At 36.6% G+C, this 13,791-nt stretch overlaps 1 protein-coding gene across 2 annotated transcripts in view; it reads right to left on the bottom strand.

Moving 5' to 3' along the window:
* Positions 1–13,791, bottom strand: part of LOC136260229 (polyubiquitin-like) — a 36,624-nt gene that overhangs the window by 13,635 nt on the left and 9,198 nt on the right. Inside the window, exons 1-2 of one of the 2 annotated variants that reach the window (XM_066053893.1) lie at positions 1,935–2,329; positions 1,503–1,712 (exon numbers count right to left, since the gene is read on the bottom strand). The gene's annotated coding sequence lies outside the window, so the exon portion shown is untranslated. Of the gene's footprint in view, positions 1–1,502; positions 1,713–1,934; positions 2,330–13,791 lie in introns of those variants that run through there. The other variant, XM_066053894.1, reaches the window with a different exon arrangement.

Here is a 13,791-nt window from a genome sequence, read left to right as displayed (position 1 = left end):
AGCACATGGGACAAGTTAAGGTTGGCCAATCCTAGTCAACTCCTAGTTGTCACTTGCCAGAATAATGGCTACTGATACAATAAGGTCAAACTGTAGGCCAAGGCTTCCTTTCCCAACAAGGAGTTCTAGTGTAAAAATAATAATTCCACAGTGCAATCTTGGATTACAATTGGTTAAATCACTGTAATATATATACCCAACAAATAATATATATTTTCCACCACAGTGATAGCAATAATATAATATATAGGAACCATCTAATATTGCACCTAAGTCTGTTAGTGGTCATATCAGATAGCACAATAAGACCAACCCTGAAGACATTGATACTAAATTGCTGGTCTGTCGTTCTTAAAAACAAACCAGAGTAGTTGCCAACCTCAGTTAGATCAGCTCTCTAGGAGCTTCGAACAAGTCTTGAATTGGCTTTTAGATCATGACAAAGAATGAAATGCCTGTGGTCTTTATGGTGTCGCTTTCACAGCTGATGACTTTAAAGTGAGACAGCTGAGATTATGTAACCTCTATTGCCCAGACCCAGGCTGAGAATTATGATAAAGGAGTTGAAATCGTCAATTATTGGCCCAAAACATTGAGCCAGCACAGGCCTGTGACAGGGGAATAAATGAAATGTCCAGCCCCTTAACCTCAGGAATGCACACAAATTGTCCTTCTGTTATTGTTTTGGTTGGCAGTTATTCAGCACTTGTTATTGTGTGGAAAATGATTTCAACAATACATCCAATAGCAGATGCAGAATGACCTTAACAGAGCATATCCTGTTTACAACTACACACCCCTATCCTTGCAATGACTGGACTGCATGGAGGTCTACTAAGCACTGGTTGCTCTAGGTTAAACAGTTATTCTGTCCTTTATACCAACTTAATTCATTGGTGACTAAAACATCAGGCAATAATATATTTTGCAGGAAGGACCTACCCAGACTATTTGTGGTGACATTACTACATTGTTTCTTTCCTTAGAAGTGCTAACAAAATTTAGCCTGGTCTGATCTCAGAACTGATGTCCTATCAATACTTCAAAGTAAGGCTTTTATTTTTATTATCATGAAGAAAAAAAATAGCAGAGTATAAGAAAGGAATCACGGAAAATCAGCCTTTTACAGCAACAGCAACACTTTAATATGTACTTATATTCTGGCTCTAGGTCTAAACTGCTTATTACTCAGACAACACACAACCATTTGATATGGAACACACAAGAGCACATATATTTAATAGTGACAGTCAATTTAATAGTGACAGTCAATTCAATAGTGAATAACAATAACAATCAGTTATCCCTGAACACACACATAACTATGATGAAATGTCCAGACCACAGCAAGCAAGCCAAAGGCAATAACAAAGAATGCCAATAGCAGCAAACAGCTTTTCACCCCACAAACAAAATATATTTTTGAGCAGGATGCACAACAGGAGACTTGAACAGACATACACATTATATCTCTTTACAAGCAACAGAAACTAGCAACTAACCACTAGATTGTCCATAGTGCAGGGAATGCAGGCTGTCAGCTGATGTTGCTGATCATCGTCAAGTCCATTTCTTACTTTGTTGGCAATCATGACACATGCTCCAGCACAAGCAGTGAGTTCTTGTTCAGATGTGATGACCCTTTTTGAGAGAAACCTGTCCAGTAAGTTGCAAGAAGTTTGAAATACATCACTACTGGAGTCTTGAATAGCCTGTAACAAATAGAAAGAGATGCTTGTCATACCATATTAAGCTTTCACTACCAACTGCCTGTACATAAAAACAACAAACTGGAGCAATATGTTTGTTACATTCTAGTAGACAACAAATCCGCATTGCAACAACAAACAACAAAGTACAGGTTTGTTAACATGATAGGTCGACTAATCGGCTACAAATGGCTTAAATGCAAAGCAATGATTGCATTATGATACCTCGTTCATCTGTTCCACAACTCTTGCACGCATTTCTTTATCTACACTGGTTTGGACATTCTTTAGGAACGAAATAGTGGGAATGTAGTCGTCTTCTGCTCTGATCAAGAACTCTAATCGCTTTTTATTGGCTGGTTCTGGACCGGACTTGGCTATACAAGCTTGCGGGCTTTCAGTGCACATCAAGGATGCTTCTAAACCGAGCATGGTTGGATCGCTCCGCCCTGAGTATATTTTCTTTTTTGAGGGCTAGTTGGTGATTGTTGTCAGTATCTTCGCCACTGGTGTAGCCACTTCTCATGTATGCAGACGGCAGCGGGAGACGATGAAGGGTCACAAAGCCAGGGCTACGAACAGCTGTAAACGGTTTCTCTGCAGCATTACGAGTAAAACTCGAATGTTTTATACAAAAAAACGCATGCGTGATCGATTTCCGGTGATGTATTTTGAATTACGCAGGCGCGGGAATCACCCGCAACAGCTGTTTCGCGCAAATCCTTAACAAAAGGAATCGACACCTCTTTTATGTCACGTATTATCAGTGAAAAGGCCTGATATTCCAGTATGAAAACCATGCTATTGGCAATTCCACACTGCTTCATTCCCCTCTTTGAAGTGCATACAAGTATTATTTAACACCAAGGGATGGGAGGTGTCTTGGGTGAGAGGTAAAGCCAGATAAGCAAATTTTGGATGCACCTGACAAGTGACCATGAGTAGGTGAAAACTCTTGTCGGTCAAGTTAGAGCAGTTACAGCAAAGGCATCCACAAAGACCAAGCATCTCCACTCCCACAATCAGAGTACTGTAAGTTATGACTGTTCACAATTAAGTGACTAATTTTAGTTAAACCCTTGCTACCTTGTTTGGATATTTCTGTAAAAAGAAAACAGTCACAGTTTCCATTACAATTACCATATCATTTGTCACAGGATAAAGTATAACACTGGCCTTAATATAGCTAAGCCTTGATGTAATGACATTCTATGAGTACCGAATGATGTATGGACGTTCCTATGAGTAACACTAATTGCTCCCAACACAGCCTCTATAGTGTGAATACACAGGTAATAACTTTGTTACACTGTAGGTTTTCCAACCCCATATAGTACCACACGTGAATTACACTGGGAAAACATCAGTCCAGTGATGTGTGTATTACTCAACAAGGCAGACACAGTTCCATATATTCATTCATACATTTTGCTGCATCAAGAACAAATTCTGAACAAAAACATTTGAATAGGTGCAGTTCAACAGTCCTATATATACCACACAGAATCCTCAGAACAGAAGGCAAGGCAATAATAACAAAAAAGGAAAACTGAAAACTGAAAAATTAAGATGACGTTACTAAGGTACAATCAAAACTTCAAACCACTGTAACAACCATATGCCACAGGTAGTTACCTAACTGTCCTACAAGGGCTTCAGTCAGAGACAGTTTACCACATGAACGTGTAGGTGAAGCATCTCAATATACACTGGACTAATGCATTGGCCAGCCCAGGCGGCCTGTACACAGATTCATAATTGCACTGTGAATATTGATGTACAGATGGTTGGTGTAATGCACTTGTAGGAATTGCAGCCAGGTTAGTTGATGCTATTTGTGTAACAGAATTAAATGCCTACTTATAGAAATGTAGCAACCACTGATACATCAACGAGTTACCATTTAATGTGATTCAGTAATGGGACTTGCCACTTCAATCAGCCATGGTTTACTTAAGCATACGTACAAACCAGCGCTAGGGACAGAAATATACTTTTAGAATAGCATTATGAGAAGTGATGGCAAGGGATCATACTTTGCACTCATAGTGAAGCTCTATACTAGTGAGTGAAAGAATGCCAGTAAATAACCACAATTTGACTCATTGTATTGAAGCAATGCACTTAAACATACAGGATATAGCTGGGAGAGACCTGTGGTCAACTAGTTAACATAACAGCAATATAAAGTGTAATACTTGTACCAGTTAGAACGCTTGTAGTGTGGTTTGCCAGTTTACATAAATGTGAAACCTTCAATGTGACTGCAATCAGCTGATTGTCCTCAAGAAGACAGTCAAGTGCTCAACCACCAAAGGCCACCAGTACTAACCAAATAACGTTTACTAGAATGTGTGAACACCTTAAGGCAAAGCCATTAAACACTGCCATATTATGTTTGGTAGAGTATTAGACAATACTTAAGCAATCAGATGTACCACTATAATAGGTACCATTAATGGCAGCTGTTGTATATCCACCCAGCATTACAACCATTGTTACACTACAATTAATAAATGTACTTTAAGAAACACAGTTCATTATATATACTCTATACCTTGACATTCTATCAGTTACTTGACATCTCTATTGGTTTATTATTCACCACTGTAATGTTTGACTCATGTGTTATAACCACAGTGATCCCCCATGCACAGCACAAACTGTGATGCTTCTAGAGTGTCAATTATTAACAGCACGTTGATGTCAAATATTCTCACACACAGACAAGACGTTGCCTTATTAGAGTTGCCATGGAACAAGTGGAACACAATCACATCATGGTACTGGTCAACAGCTGATAAGTCAGTGGCACTTTCAATTCAGTTAAAAACGATATTCATCATCAATTCAGACAATGATGCATACCACTCCAACAAAGTATATATGACTGTACTGTAAAAAGTCTTTACAAAGTGTGCCATCTAGATGTATACCTACTGTTTCAGGTGCTACAGTATGATAACTATTTTCCTTATATTATAGGTTATGTATACCAAGAAATCAGTGCATTCATTTGTGGCCTAGCTACAAAGTTTTTGGCTTCTGTAGACCTAAGCACTCCTACACTGTACATATCTGGTTTGGTCCAACTGTCCATCAATCATATGATGTTATGGATGGCAGCATGTTGATGTACATAGGCACGAAGTAACTACATTATTATTCACCGACACCTATACTGGCATAATCCCATGGCATGGAAATCCACAATGTAGCCATATGTTATCGCGATATACGTATACAGATGGCTGTAGTTGAGATGCTGACAGACCATGGAAGACATCTTGATTCACCATGGGAGGTATGATATGAACATTAATGGACTGCAAAATGCTCAGTCCAGCTGATCATACCAGTGCCCACTACCCACACGAGTTGTGCATAACTGACAAGTTAAGCTAACATGAACCATGACCTGAATAGTTAGTGCACATTGTCAACTTCCTTTACACTTAAATTACAATCAATAGACACTTGTGGTGTGTAAAATGCTTGCCAAAAATGCAGCATCAAACACAGATACTATCAAGAGGTCACCATAGATAGGTACTGAATAGTGAATGGCACTTGAAATGAATGATCAACCCTAAGATGTGGCTCACTTGTTCAATAACATGCTCTGTATCAACTGCACGAATATGTAGTAAATAGAATACAAGATTAGTTATACTAATTACATTTGGCACATCTATATTATCCAGAGAAATTAATGACTAGATAATTAGCCATACTATTAAATAAACATTCATAATATGCAACAAATATTTACACTTGCCAGGAATACCCCTACACAACACATCAGACTGTAGTGAGATAATGTAATATGAATATATGATAACACAACTATATAGTCAGTTAACAGTGAGTAAACAACAACAACAACAACCAGTGAGGATATGCCCTTATTACTTGGGTATAAATGCCGCAACTTCAATAGTAGCTACACTTGAGTGGTGCCACGATCGATTTCAAAAATAAATTTTAAATAAGCATTGATCAAGTGGTAGCCAACTAAGGTAATAAATGTTGCAGCGTTTAACCAAGTAGACATGGTACTACATGTGAATCACTTAAAGTAACAAAATTTGATGGACTGATGACAGTAACCAATAGAGAGAGTATGTGGTTGTGCTGCAAGTTAATCATAGAATTTCCATCCCACCACAATTGATGACTTGGTACCAATTATACCACTACATCATAAAGGTACATAACCTCCTATAATTTATACATTAAACAGCACAAGTGATAAAAACCACATCAAACATGATCCATTCAATGTGGTGACCTATTACATGTATAATGGATCCAGTGTTAATGAATTTGGGTTTGTGATGTGATCCATTATAGCAGGATGATTGAAGCAACAAGACAAACTGGTTAATGATGGCAATAGAACTTTAAACATCATGGAGCAAACATTTGTATAACTGAAGACGTTCTATGAAGTTTGGAAACATTGTGCGAAATTTCATGAAATTGCATGTGAGGCCTCTAATGAATGTCCGTCTACAAATGTGAAAACAAGAGCACATTGGGAGACAAATAACACCTTGTGGTTAAGAAATAAGAATAGTAAATCTCAACAGTAATTTTTGCATCACACAACAAACACACTTACCCATACATACACGGACACTGATGTACATGGACAATAACATACACGGAGACAGTATTAGGTTGGCCCATATTGCCAATATAGAACAACAAGGACTATTGGACATGCACAGATAGACACATGAACACACCTACAAGTCATGCAAAAGTACACACAGAAAAGGCAAGCATGCCAAAACACAAGTCATGGACAATATCATATAGCACCGTAAACAGCAACCAGCGCTAGTGCAGATTGACAAGCCACTAATTCAACAGTTGATTGCCATCTCTGGCAGCCCCCAAGTCCTGACCAGAACAAACAGTGATTAATTTATTGTGTTATCGACAGTACACTAATAGTGTGTTAAAATAATTTTTCTATGGAGATTAAAAGTAGTCCAAGATACGTACATCACATATGACATATTCTGAACATAACATTGCCATAAGCAATCCTTCTATTTATGTATTTTGCTGCTTTTTTAGAGGAAAATGTGAAAAGAGAGCAGTTCATTCTCACAGCATGTGTAGTATAGCACATGATGTTTATTATTTCCTCTTCATTAATTTCACTGCCCACATAGCAGGTATATTAAAATACTTTCTGACTTGAAGTACCAATTATCATTATATTCTTCATTACTGTCAAGAGTATAAATACTATAGGGGTGTACGAGTCCGAAATTTTAGATGAATATTTAAATTTTCAATTAACAGAATGAAATGATACCGAATTACTTTCCATTTTAAGGTCAATTACAGGACTGTTGCTGACTGCATGACAGGAAATTTGACAGAAGCAAAAGTTGAGAAATCCACACACTTCATTAGCTTGACAAAATAACTATTGACGAAACTCAAGAAATCACAAATCTAAACACTTACTTTTAACATTATTATTTATTTACTTATTATCAAACTGGGTAGACAGTGTGCACTGCTGATACACCCAGGAAAAAAAATCTTTATAATTTACAATTAGATTAGCAAATTAGATGTTAGATTGAGAATATAGTTAATGAATTGGATGCTACTGTGATTGGTGGTAATGTGTTCCATTCCTTAATTGTTCTGGGGAAGAAACTGTTCATATATGAAGACAACGGATGTATAAAAGAGGATTGTGGATGTGTTACAAATTAAAAGTTGACGGATTTAACTGATTCATTAAATTTGTTAACTTTTTCTTTTGTCAAAATTTCCTGTCATATGGTACCAGCTGAGATCTTAGTGGTACAGTCAATTGTAGAATTGTCGAAAATTTTCTTCCCATACCGTGAACATTCTGTGGGCTGGAAAACTATTTGTAGTGATGCCACAGATTAGTGTGGTTCAATTGCTGTTGAATCCGTGGCAAGGGCAACAAAAGTTATTCACTAGGAACCTTACGAAAACACTCATGGTACGCCAGGTACAGCATATCTTTTTCAAGAATTCTGCAATCAACTGTATATAGAATAGTCATCCAGTTATGGATAAGACATCGCCTTACTTTCTATTGTGGTGCATGATGAGTAAATCTGTTGTCCCTACTACATCTCAGGTCTGATGTTATTGGAAAAAAATGTTTATTACATCCTTACTCTATGCACCAGGGGACATTTAAAACATGATACACAATTTGATCAGTGTAACCTTAGTAAAGTGTTGACCACTTTATTGACCTCAGAGTTATACAGCTGTCACAACACAAGTATATATATGGATATCGATTTCTAGCCACTGTACCAAACATGACCTCCTTGTATTGTAGCAACTATACTGGTCCAAGGTCAACTAATATCCTGCAGCATTAATTTTAACAACGTGGGTTCAATTTTATTGGCATCTAAAACACGCCATTGAAAAAACAGTGCCGATAAATGCTATACATTAAACATACACACTACCCACTACAAACTACATACCATCACATAGGTTATCGTGGTAAGAGGTTAACCAGTATCCTGTGTAAAAACCACTGGCATTCCAAAGCTAAGTTCTCTCTTGTGTTTTATACTAATTGACTCTTCTACCCACTCATAATTAGAAGAATTGCCAAGCGTCATCTAATTATCGTGAATGATAAAAATTTATGACCCAAACCTCCTCTGTGTAAAACAAAAGACCACCGCACAATTGTACACCAAGTATGCTGAACCAGGAGCCCTTAAGCACCACAAGTCTTGTGGCACTATGGACTCCTGGATTTACAGTGAGACAAAATTTATATAATGCTAGAATCTGCAAAGACAATATCATGTTATCTGATAATATTTTAATGCTGTCTAAACAATAGTAGTAAGTATGACACACGTACAGAGATAGTACAGCTGGGTTTACCGGTATGGATACATGATTAGATTGAACAATGTAGAGATATACTAAATGTTATAGCTACAATTAATTACATAATATGGATGATAAATGGCCCACTAACCCACAATTAGGACTTGTATCAGGTACAATGGCATAGCAATTGTGACTATTAAATTCCAATAACAATCAGTAAGATAATTACAATGCACATACACACACAGAATACATGATCATGAGCAGAGCTGGGCTAAGATACAGTGTTAAGCATATTGTACTGCAATTACAAGAAACACTGCCATACAGAACATCCACAACTTCTCTTGTACACTAATTCTATTTTGTGGTTAACACATGCAGCCATAGCCACAAGTACAAAGTGAGCTTCATTCCTAAAATAAATCTGAACATCAACATGTTGCTGATGGAGACAATTTAGTGGGAGCAAAAACCACCAGGTGCTTAAATATAGCAATATAAACTTCTCAAATAACAGGCTTTGGTTTTTGTGATACTTTGTTCTACTCTATGTTTAGTGGTTCCAAGAAATAATAGTAAGTGTGAGTTGTTTGCTGTCCTACCAGTAGTTCTTTATCATTGCATACCAATATGCCACAGGTAAACAGGTTCAAGTATCAGTCGTAGATGATTTGGAAAATTAGAATTGTAGTTACAAGCATGGTAGTTAAGCATGTGTGCTTGCCTATTTACTTTCCTGGATAAATCTGCTCGTAATTATCTTATCACTAAGAGCATATGCTGGAGAGAGAAAGCTGTAAAATAAACTGATACACAGAGGTAAATGCACATCTGAAAGTTTAATACTGTAGCTTCTGGCGTTGGACATTAATATAGCTACTGCAAATATTACTAGCAATATACACGAGTATACTGGACTCATACATATTGAAGTTATTCTACAATAGTCTCTTAGCAGACAATATACTATGACACACTTTGAAATATGATGAAGACAAAACTTTTTATCTCTAATGCACAACTGCTTTTCAGTTGATCACAACACTGTTACATCATCAATATAGTTAAGGCCTTATTTGTGTAAAGTACTAACTACTAAGGTAAATGTACTGATACCTAATATATAACATCTGTACCATGTAAACAGCTATGGTCAGATATCCTTACATACTGAAACCTCTCTGTTCCAGACACCTTAGGGTGTCCATCTTATTAGCAACCTGCAAAATGTACGGACTTATATGGATTAGATAGGTGTCCTGATTATCAAGGTGTCCACTTTTAGGAGCAACACTGTTGTCAAGACAAATAGGACAATATTTGATGAGTACTTTGTATACCAAGTGTTACATCACAAAACCATTTGCACATGACATAGCTCATAGTAATGTGCTTGAGTCAGGCTACCATGTATATTTCAAAACTAATATCTGCAATAAGCTTATAACATCAAAGACCGTCACACTCAGTGTTACACTGTCACACAAAGATTCTAGTGATACAGTGATGAGGTCCTGCATACACAGCATACCATCAGGATAATATGAAACAACCAACCACTACCAGGAAGAGGGATAAGATTTCATCAGACAGCATAACCAAACTGTGACTCACATCAAGAATGTATCAAAAAGTGAAAAAGATAACAGGAAGTCCATGTGGTGTGCCTTTATTATTTTCTTAAAGTGCCTTCAGCATAACAACCAGATAGCAAAGTTCATAAAAACTCTCGAACCATAGCATAACAGGAAGATGGTGAACCACTGAAACAGTAAGTAAAGCCATCACCAGATATTCACTGATCTAAAATAAACTAACACTTTGTCAATTACTATACCCCCCAGCTGAATTATATAGTTCATGATGCAATCAGCTACATCATAATAACATTATCTCAATCTAAGGATCAATCACTATATGCATGACAAATTCTATTTATTAAAAAAATGCAGCTATAAAGTACGCAAGGTGTAATGACTAAGATAAACATTAAACACTAAAACTGCACATCATAATCAACTCTCCTTATTCCTATATACTGTATAATTGCACACACATAGTAGCTATACTAATGCGCACTAATAGATATGCCAGCCCTTGATGACAAGCTCTGCCAATCATGTACTACATAATTTATCATGCTATAGCTAGTTACCACTTGCACCAAGAAAGTAATAGTGTCGGAACTCTTGCTTGTACTAATTACAGTACATAACTCCCAGTGCACAATCTATAAGACTATGGAAGATCAGTGTACTCTAGTAACTGTTTTATTAAATCCTTAAGGGATGTCTCTATAACATTTAGCTGTGGTTTAGAAAATGCAACAGCTTATATTTGAATGTATACACATATTTATACATACATACAAAAGTAACTCATGAATCCTATTTGACAACTTGTAACATGATCATGTGAGTCCCACATGTCCATCCAAACAATTCCTTTGTGGTTAATGTATAAAACAACTTTGCCACAAGACAGTCGCTGAATGAATACTATTATAGTCACAGGCTATGATGAACAAGTGTATCAATCGCATCATTTCATATCTGAGCCACACCGAAGTGGCTAACTTTCTTCCAGTGCTGAAATGAATAGCAATTTTTACTATTCGAATAGTCGGGAACAAAACACCGATTATTCTTTAAGCATGAATAAGCACTAAAATCTGTGTTGGGAAGTAAGATAAAGCCTGAGCGCTATTTCTATCTCTTCTTAAACAGAATTTTGCCACTTTGTTCACTATCTCAAGCTCAAGCTTTCAAAGTTGGCTTTACTCATCTGATCACAGCTTACAAAGTACTACTGAATATTCAAATAGTGTGTTAATGAATCGAATAATGTCATGCTGACCAAATAGTTGAATATCCAAATAATTGTTTCAGCATTACTTTCTTCACAAGTACAGACTCTGTAGATCAGTTTGTTATATGTAATCATGCGTCTATATTGTAAGCCTTGATGTAACTCGTAACTTACTTATGAATAAAAGGTTTACTGATTACAAGACTTGCATAATACAGCTGTACTGTGATCATTACTTATAACTGTTTTGAACCACTGTTGGTGTATATGTACATACAGTACATTACATTACATTAGGTTCTCTTGGTACACTTAAACAGAGCAACCTTTGGTACAAAAAACATGATCATATTAGCAAGGTGGTCTTAAAATGATGAATTATGATCTGGGTCTTAACTGACATGGCACTATAATGAGATGGTCTCATAATAGGGTAGTTAAAAGTTCTATTGCACACTGGCAAGTAAAATGTTAATTGAATTTCTTTCATTACTCTACTCTTCCAGATTCACTGAGAGATTTTAGAGTAGTCTCTCAGATAATGAATTTTCTAAAGTTCTTTAACGTTGTATGTAGCAGTGTCAAGTTGTGAGATAACATGAAGATACTACTCTTCATGGATATGTCTTACCTGTCAACTGTGGTTTAGCAAGTGCAACAGTTTATATTAGAAAGCTCAATAGCTTATATTTGATGTACTTCATGAATACAGTTGGCAACACATTATGTGAGTTCACATCATCCACTTGTCCAAAATGCTTAGAGAATTTATCCAAACAATTCCTTAGTGGTTAATGTATAAAACAACTTTGCCACAAGACAGTCGCTGAATGAATACTATTATAGTCACGGGCAAGTGTATAAACTATCTCAATCATGTGGTTAGCTAAAACATCTGCAAAAATAGATGATCAAGTAATCTATTGCTGACGTTAAGCTTATACACTGTAAATTGAATGCAGGAGCTTCAGATCCCAGTTGGTGAACTACTTTGGTACATGCCAAGATTACATGTTGCTATAGAATATCAAGTCACCACCATTGTGCACATTCAAATAAGTGAGTACATTCAATGAAAGGTATCTCATTTGGTTTGTTTAATCAGTTGTGCAGTTGCCCGTCACAATGAACTGCACTATCTAATAGTGAGCACTGAGCACTCCAATGCTGAGTCACTGCAATCAAGCCATGCAATTAATGACAGTCACATGTTGGAGCATGAACAAGGGTTTAAGAAGAGCACTCTCAGGGCTTTACTTAGGAGAGTGGTAACTATGTACAATGTAAGAAGTATCTACATTTGAGATATTCCATCAACCAAAGAGTATGCATTTTCCTGTCAGTACTCGGTACTTCACGCTAGGCTTTTATTAAAACTTCAAGCCTATGGAATTAGAGATAATCTATTGAAATGGATTGAAGATTATTTGGCTGGTCGTCAGCAGAAGGTGATTGTGAGAAATGAGGAGTCGGAGTGGTGCGATGTGATTAGTGGCGTCCCTCAAGGGTCAGTTTTGGGACCTCTTCTGTTTGCTATCTATGTTAATGATTTACCCAAGAAAGTTAAGACTTTAATTTTTCTTTTTGCTGATGACGCTAAAATATTTCGAAGTATCACTTGTGACTTAGATATTGTTCAACTTCAAGCTGATGCTGACAACTTTTTTGAATGGTCTAAGACCTGGTTATTGAATATTAATAACAGCAAATGTAAAAGTATGAGAATTGGGTTATCAAGTGGTACATCTCACAGTTACTGTATTGATGGTGAACCCCTTTGTAGTACTACTACTGAGAAAGATTTGGGAGTTGTGGTTGACCAAAACCTCAAATTTCACCAACATGCTGCAGCTGTAGCTACTAAAGCCAATCGTATTCTGGGACTTATTAGTAAGTGCTTTGAACACCTTGATGTTGATTCCTTACCAATTTTATATAAGACTCTTGTCCGTCCTATTTTAGAATATGCAAATTCTGTTTTGGGCCGCATTATATCACAGATCAGAAAATGTTAGAAAAAAGTACAAAAGAGAGCCACTAGACTTGTACCTTCTTTGAGGGAATTGCCTTATGCTGAGCGCTTATCACACCTCAGATAACCATCCCTGTACTATATAGAAGGAAGCGAGGAGATATGATTTTAGATATTACATGGTCTACTTAATATTGATGCTTCATTTTTCGTCTCCCCAACTACTTACGCACCTACAAGAGGTCACAATTTCAAATTATATAAGGAGAGTTTTAACAAGTTTGCAAGGGCTTACACATTTTCGAACAGGGTAATTAATGGTTGGAATAGTTTACCTGATTACATTATTAATGCTGATTATCATTATCTTATAATGATTGATTTGTATGCATGTAATTGAGCAGGATTCACAGGCTGTGCCTTTTT

This window comes from Dysidea avara, chromosome 7, assembly GCF_963678975.1.
Source record: "Dysidea avara chromosome 7, odDysAvar1.4, whole genome shotgun sequence".
Taxonomy (NCBI): Eukaryota; Metazoa; Porifera; class Demospongiae; order Dictyoceratida; family Dysideidae; genus Dysidea; species Dysidea avara.
Note: the sequence above shows the minus strand (reverse complement) of the source record. Positions and strands in the feature narration are given on the sequence as shown.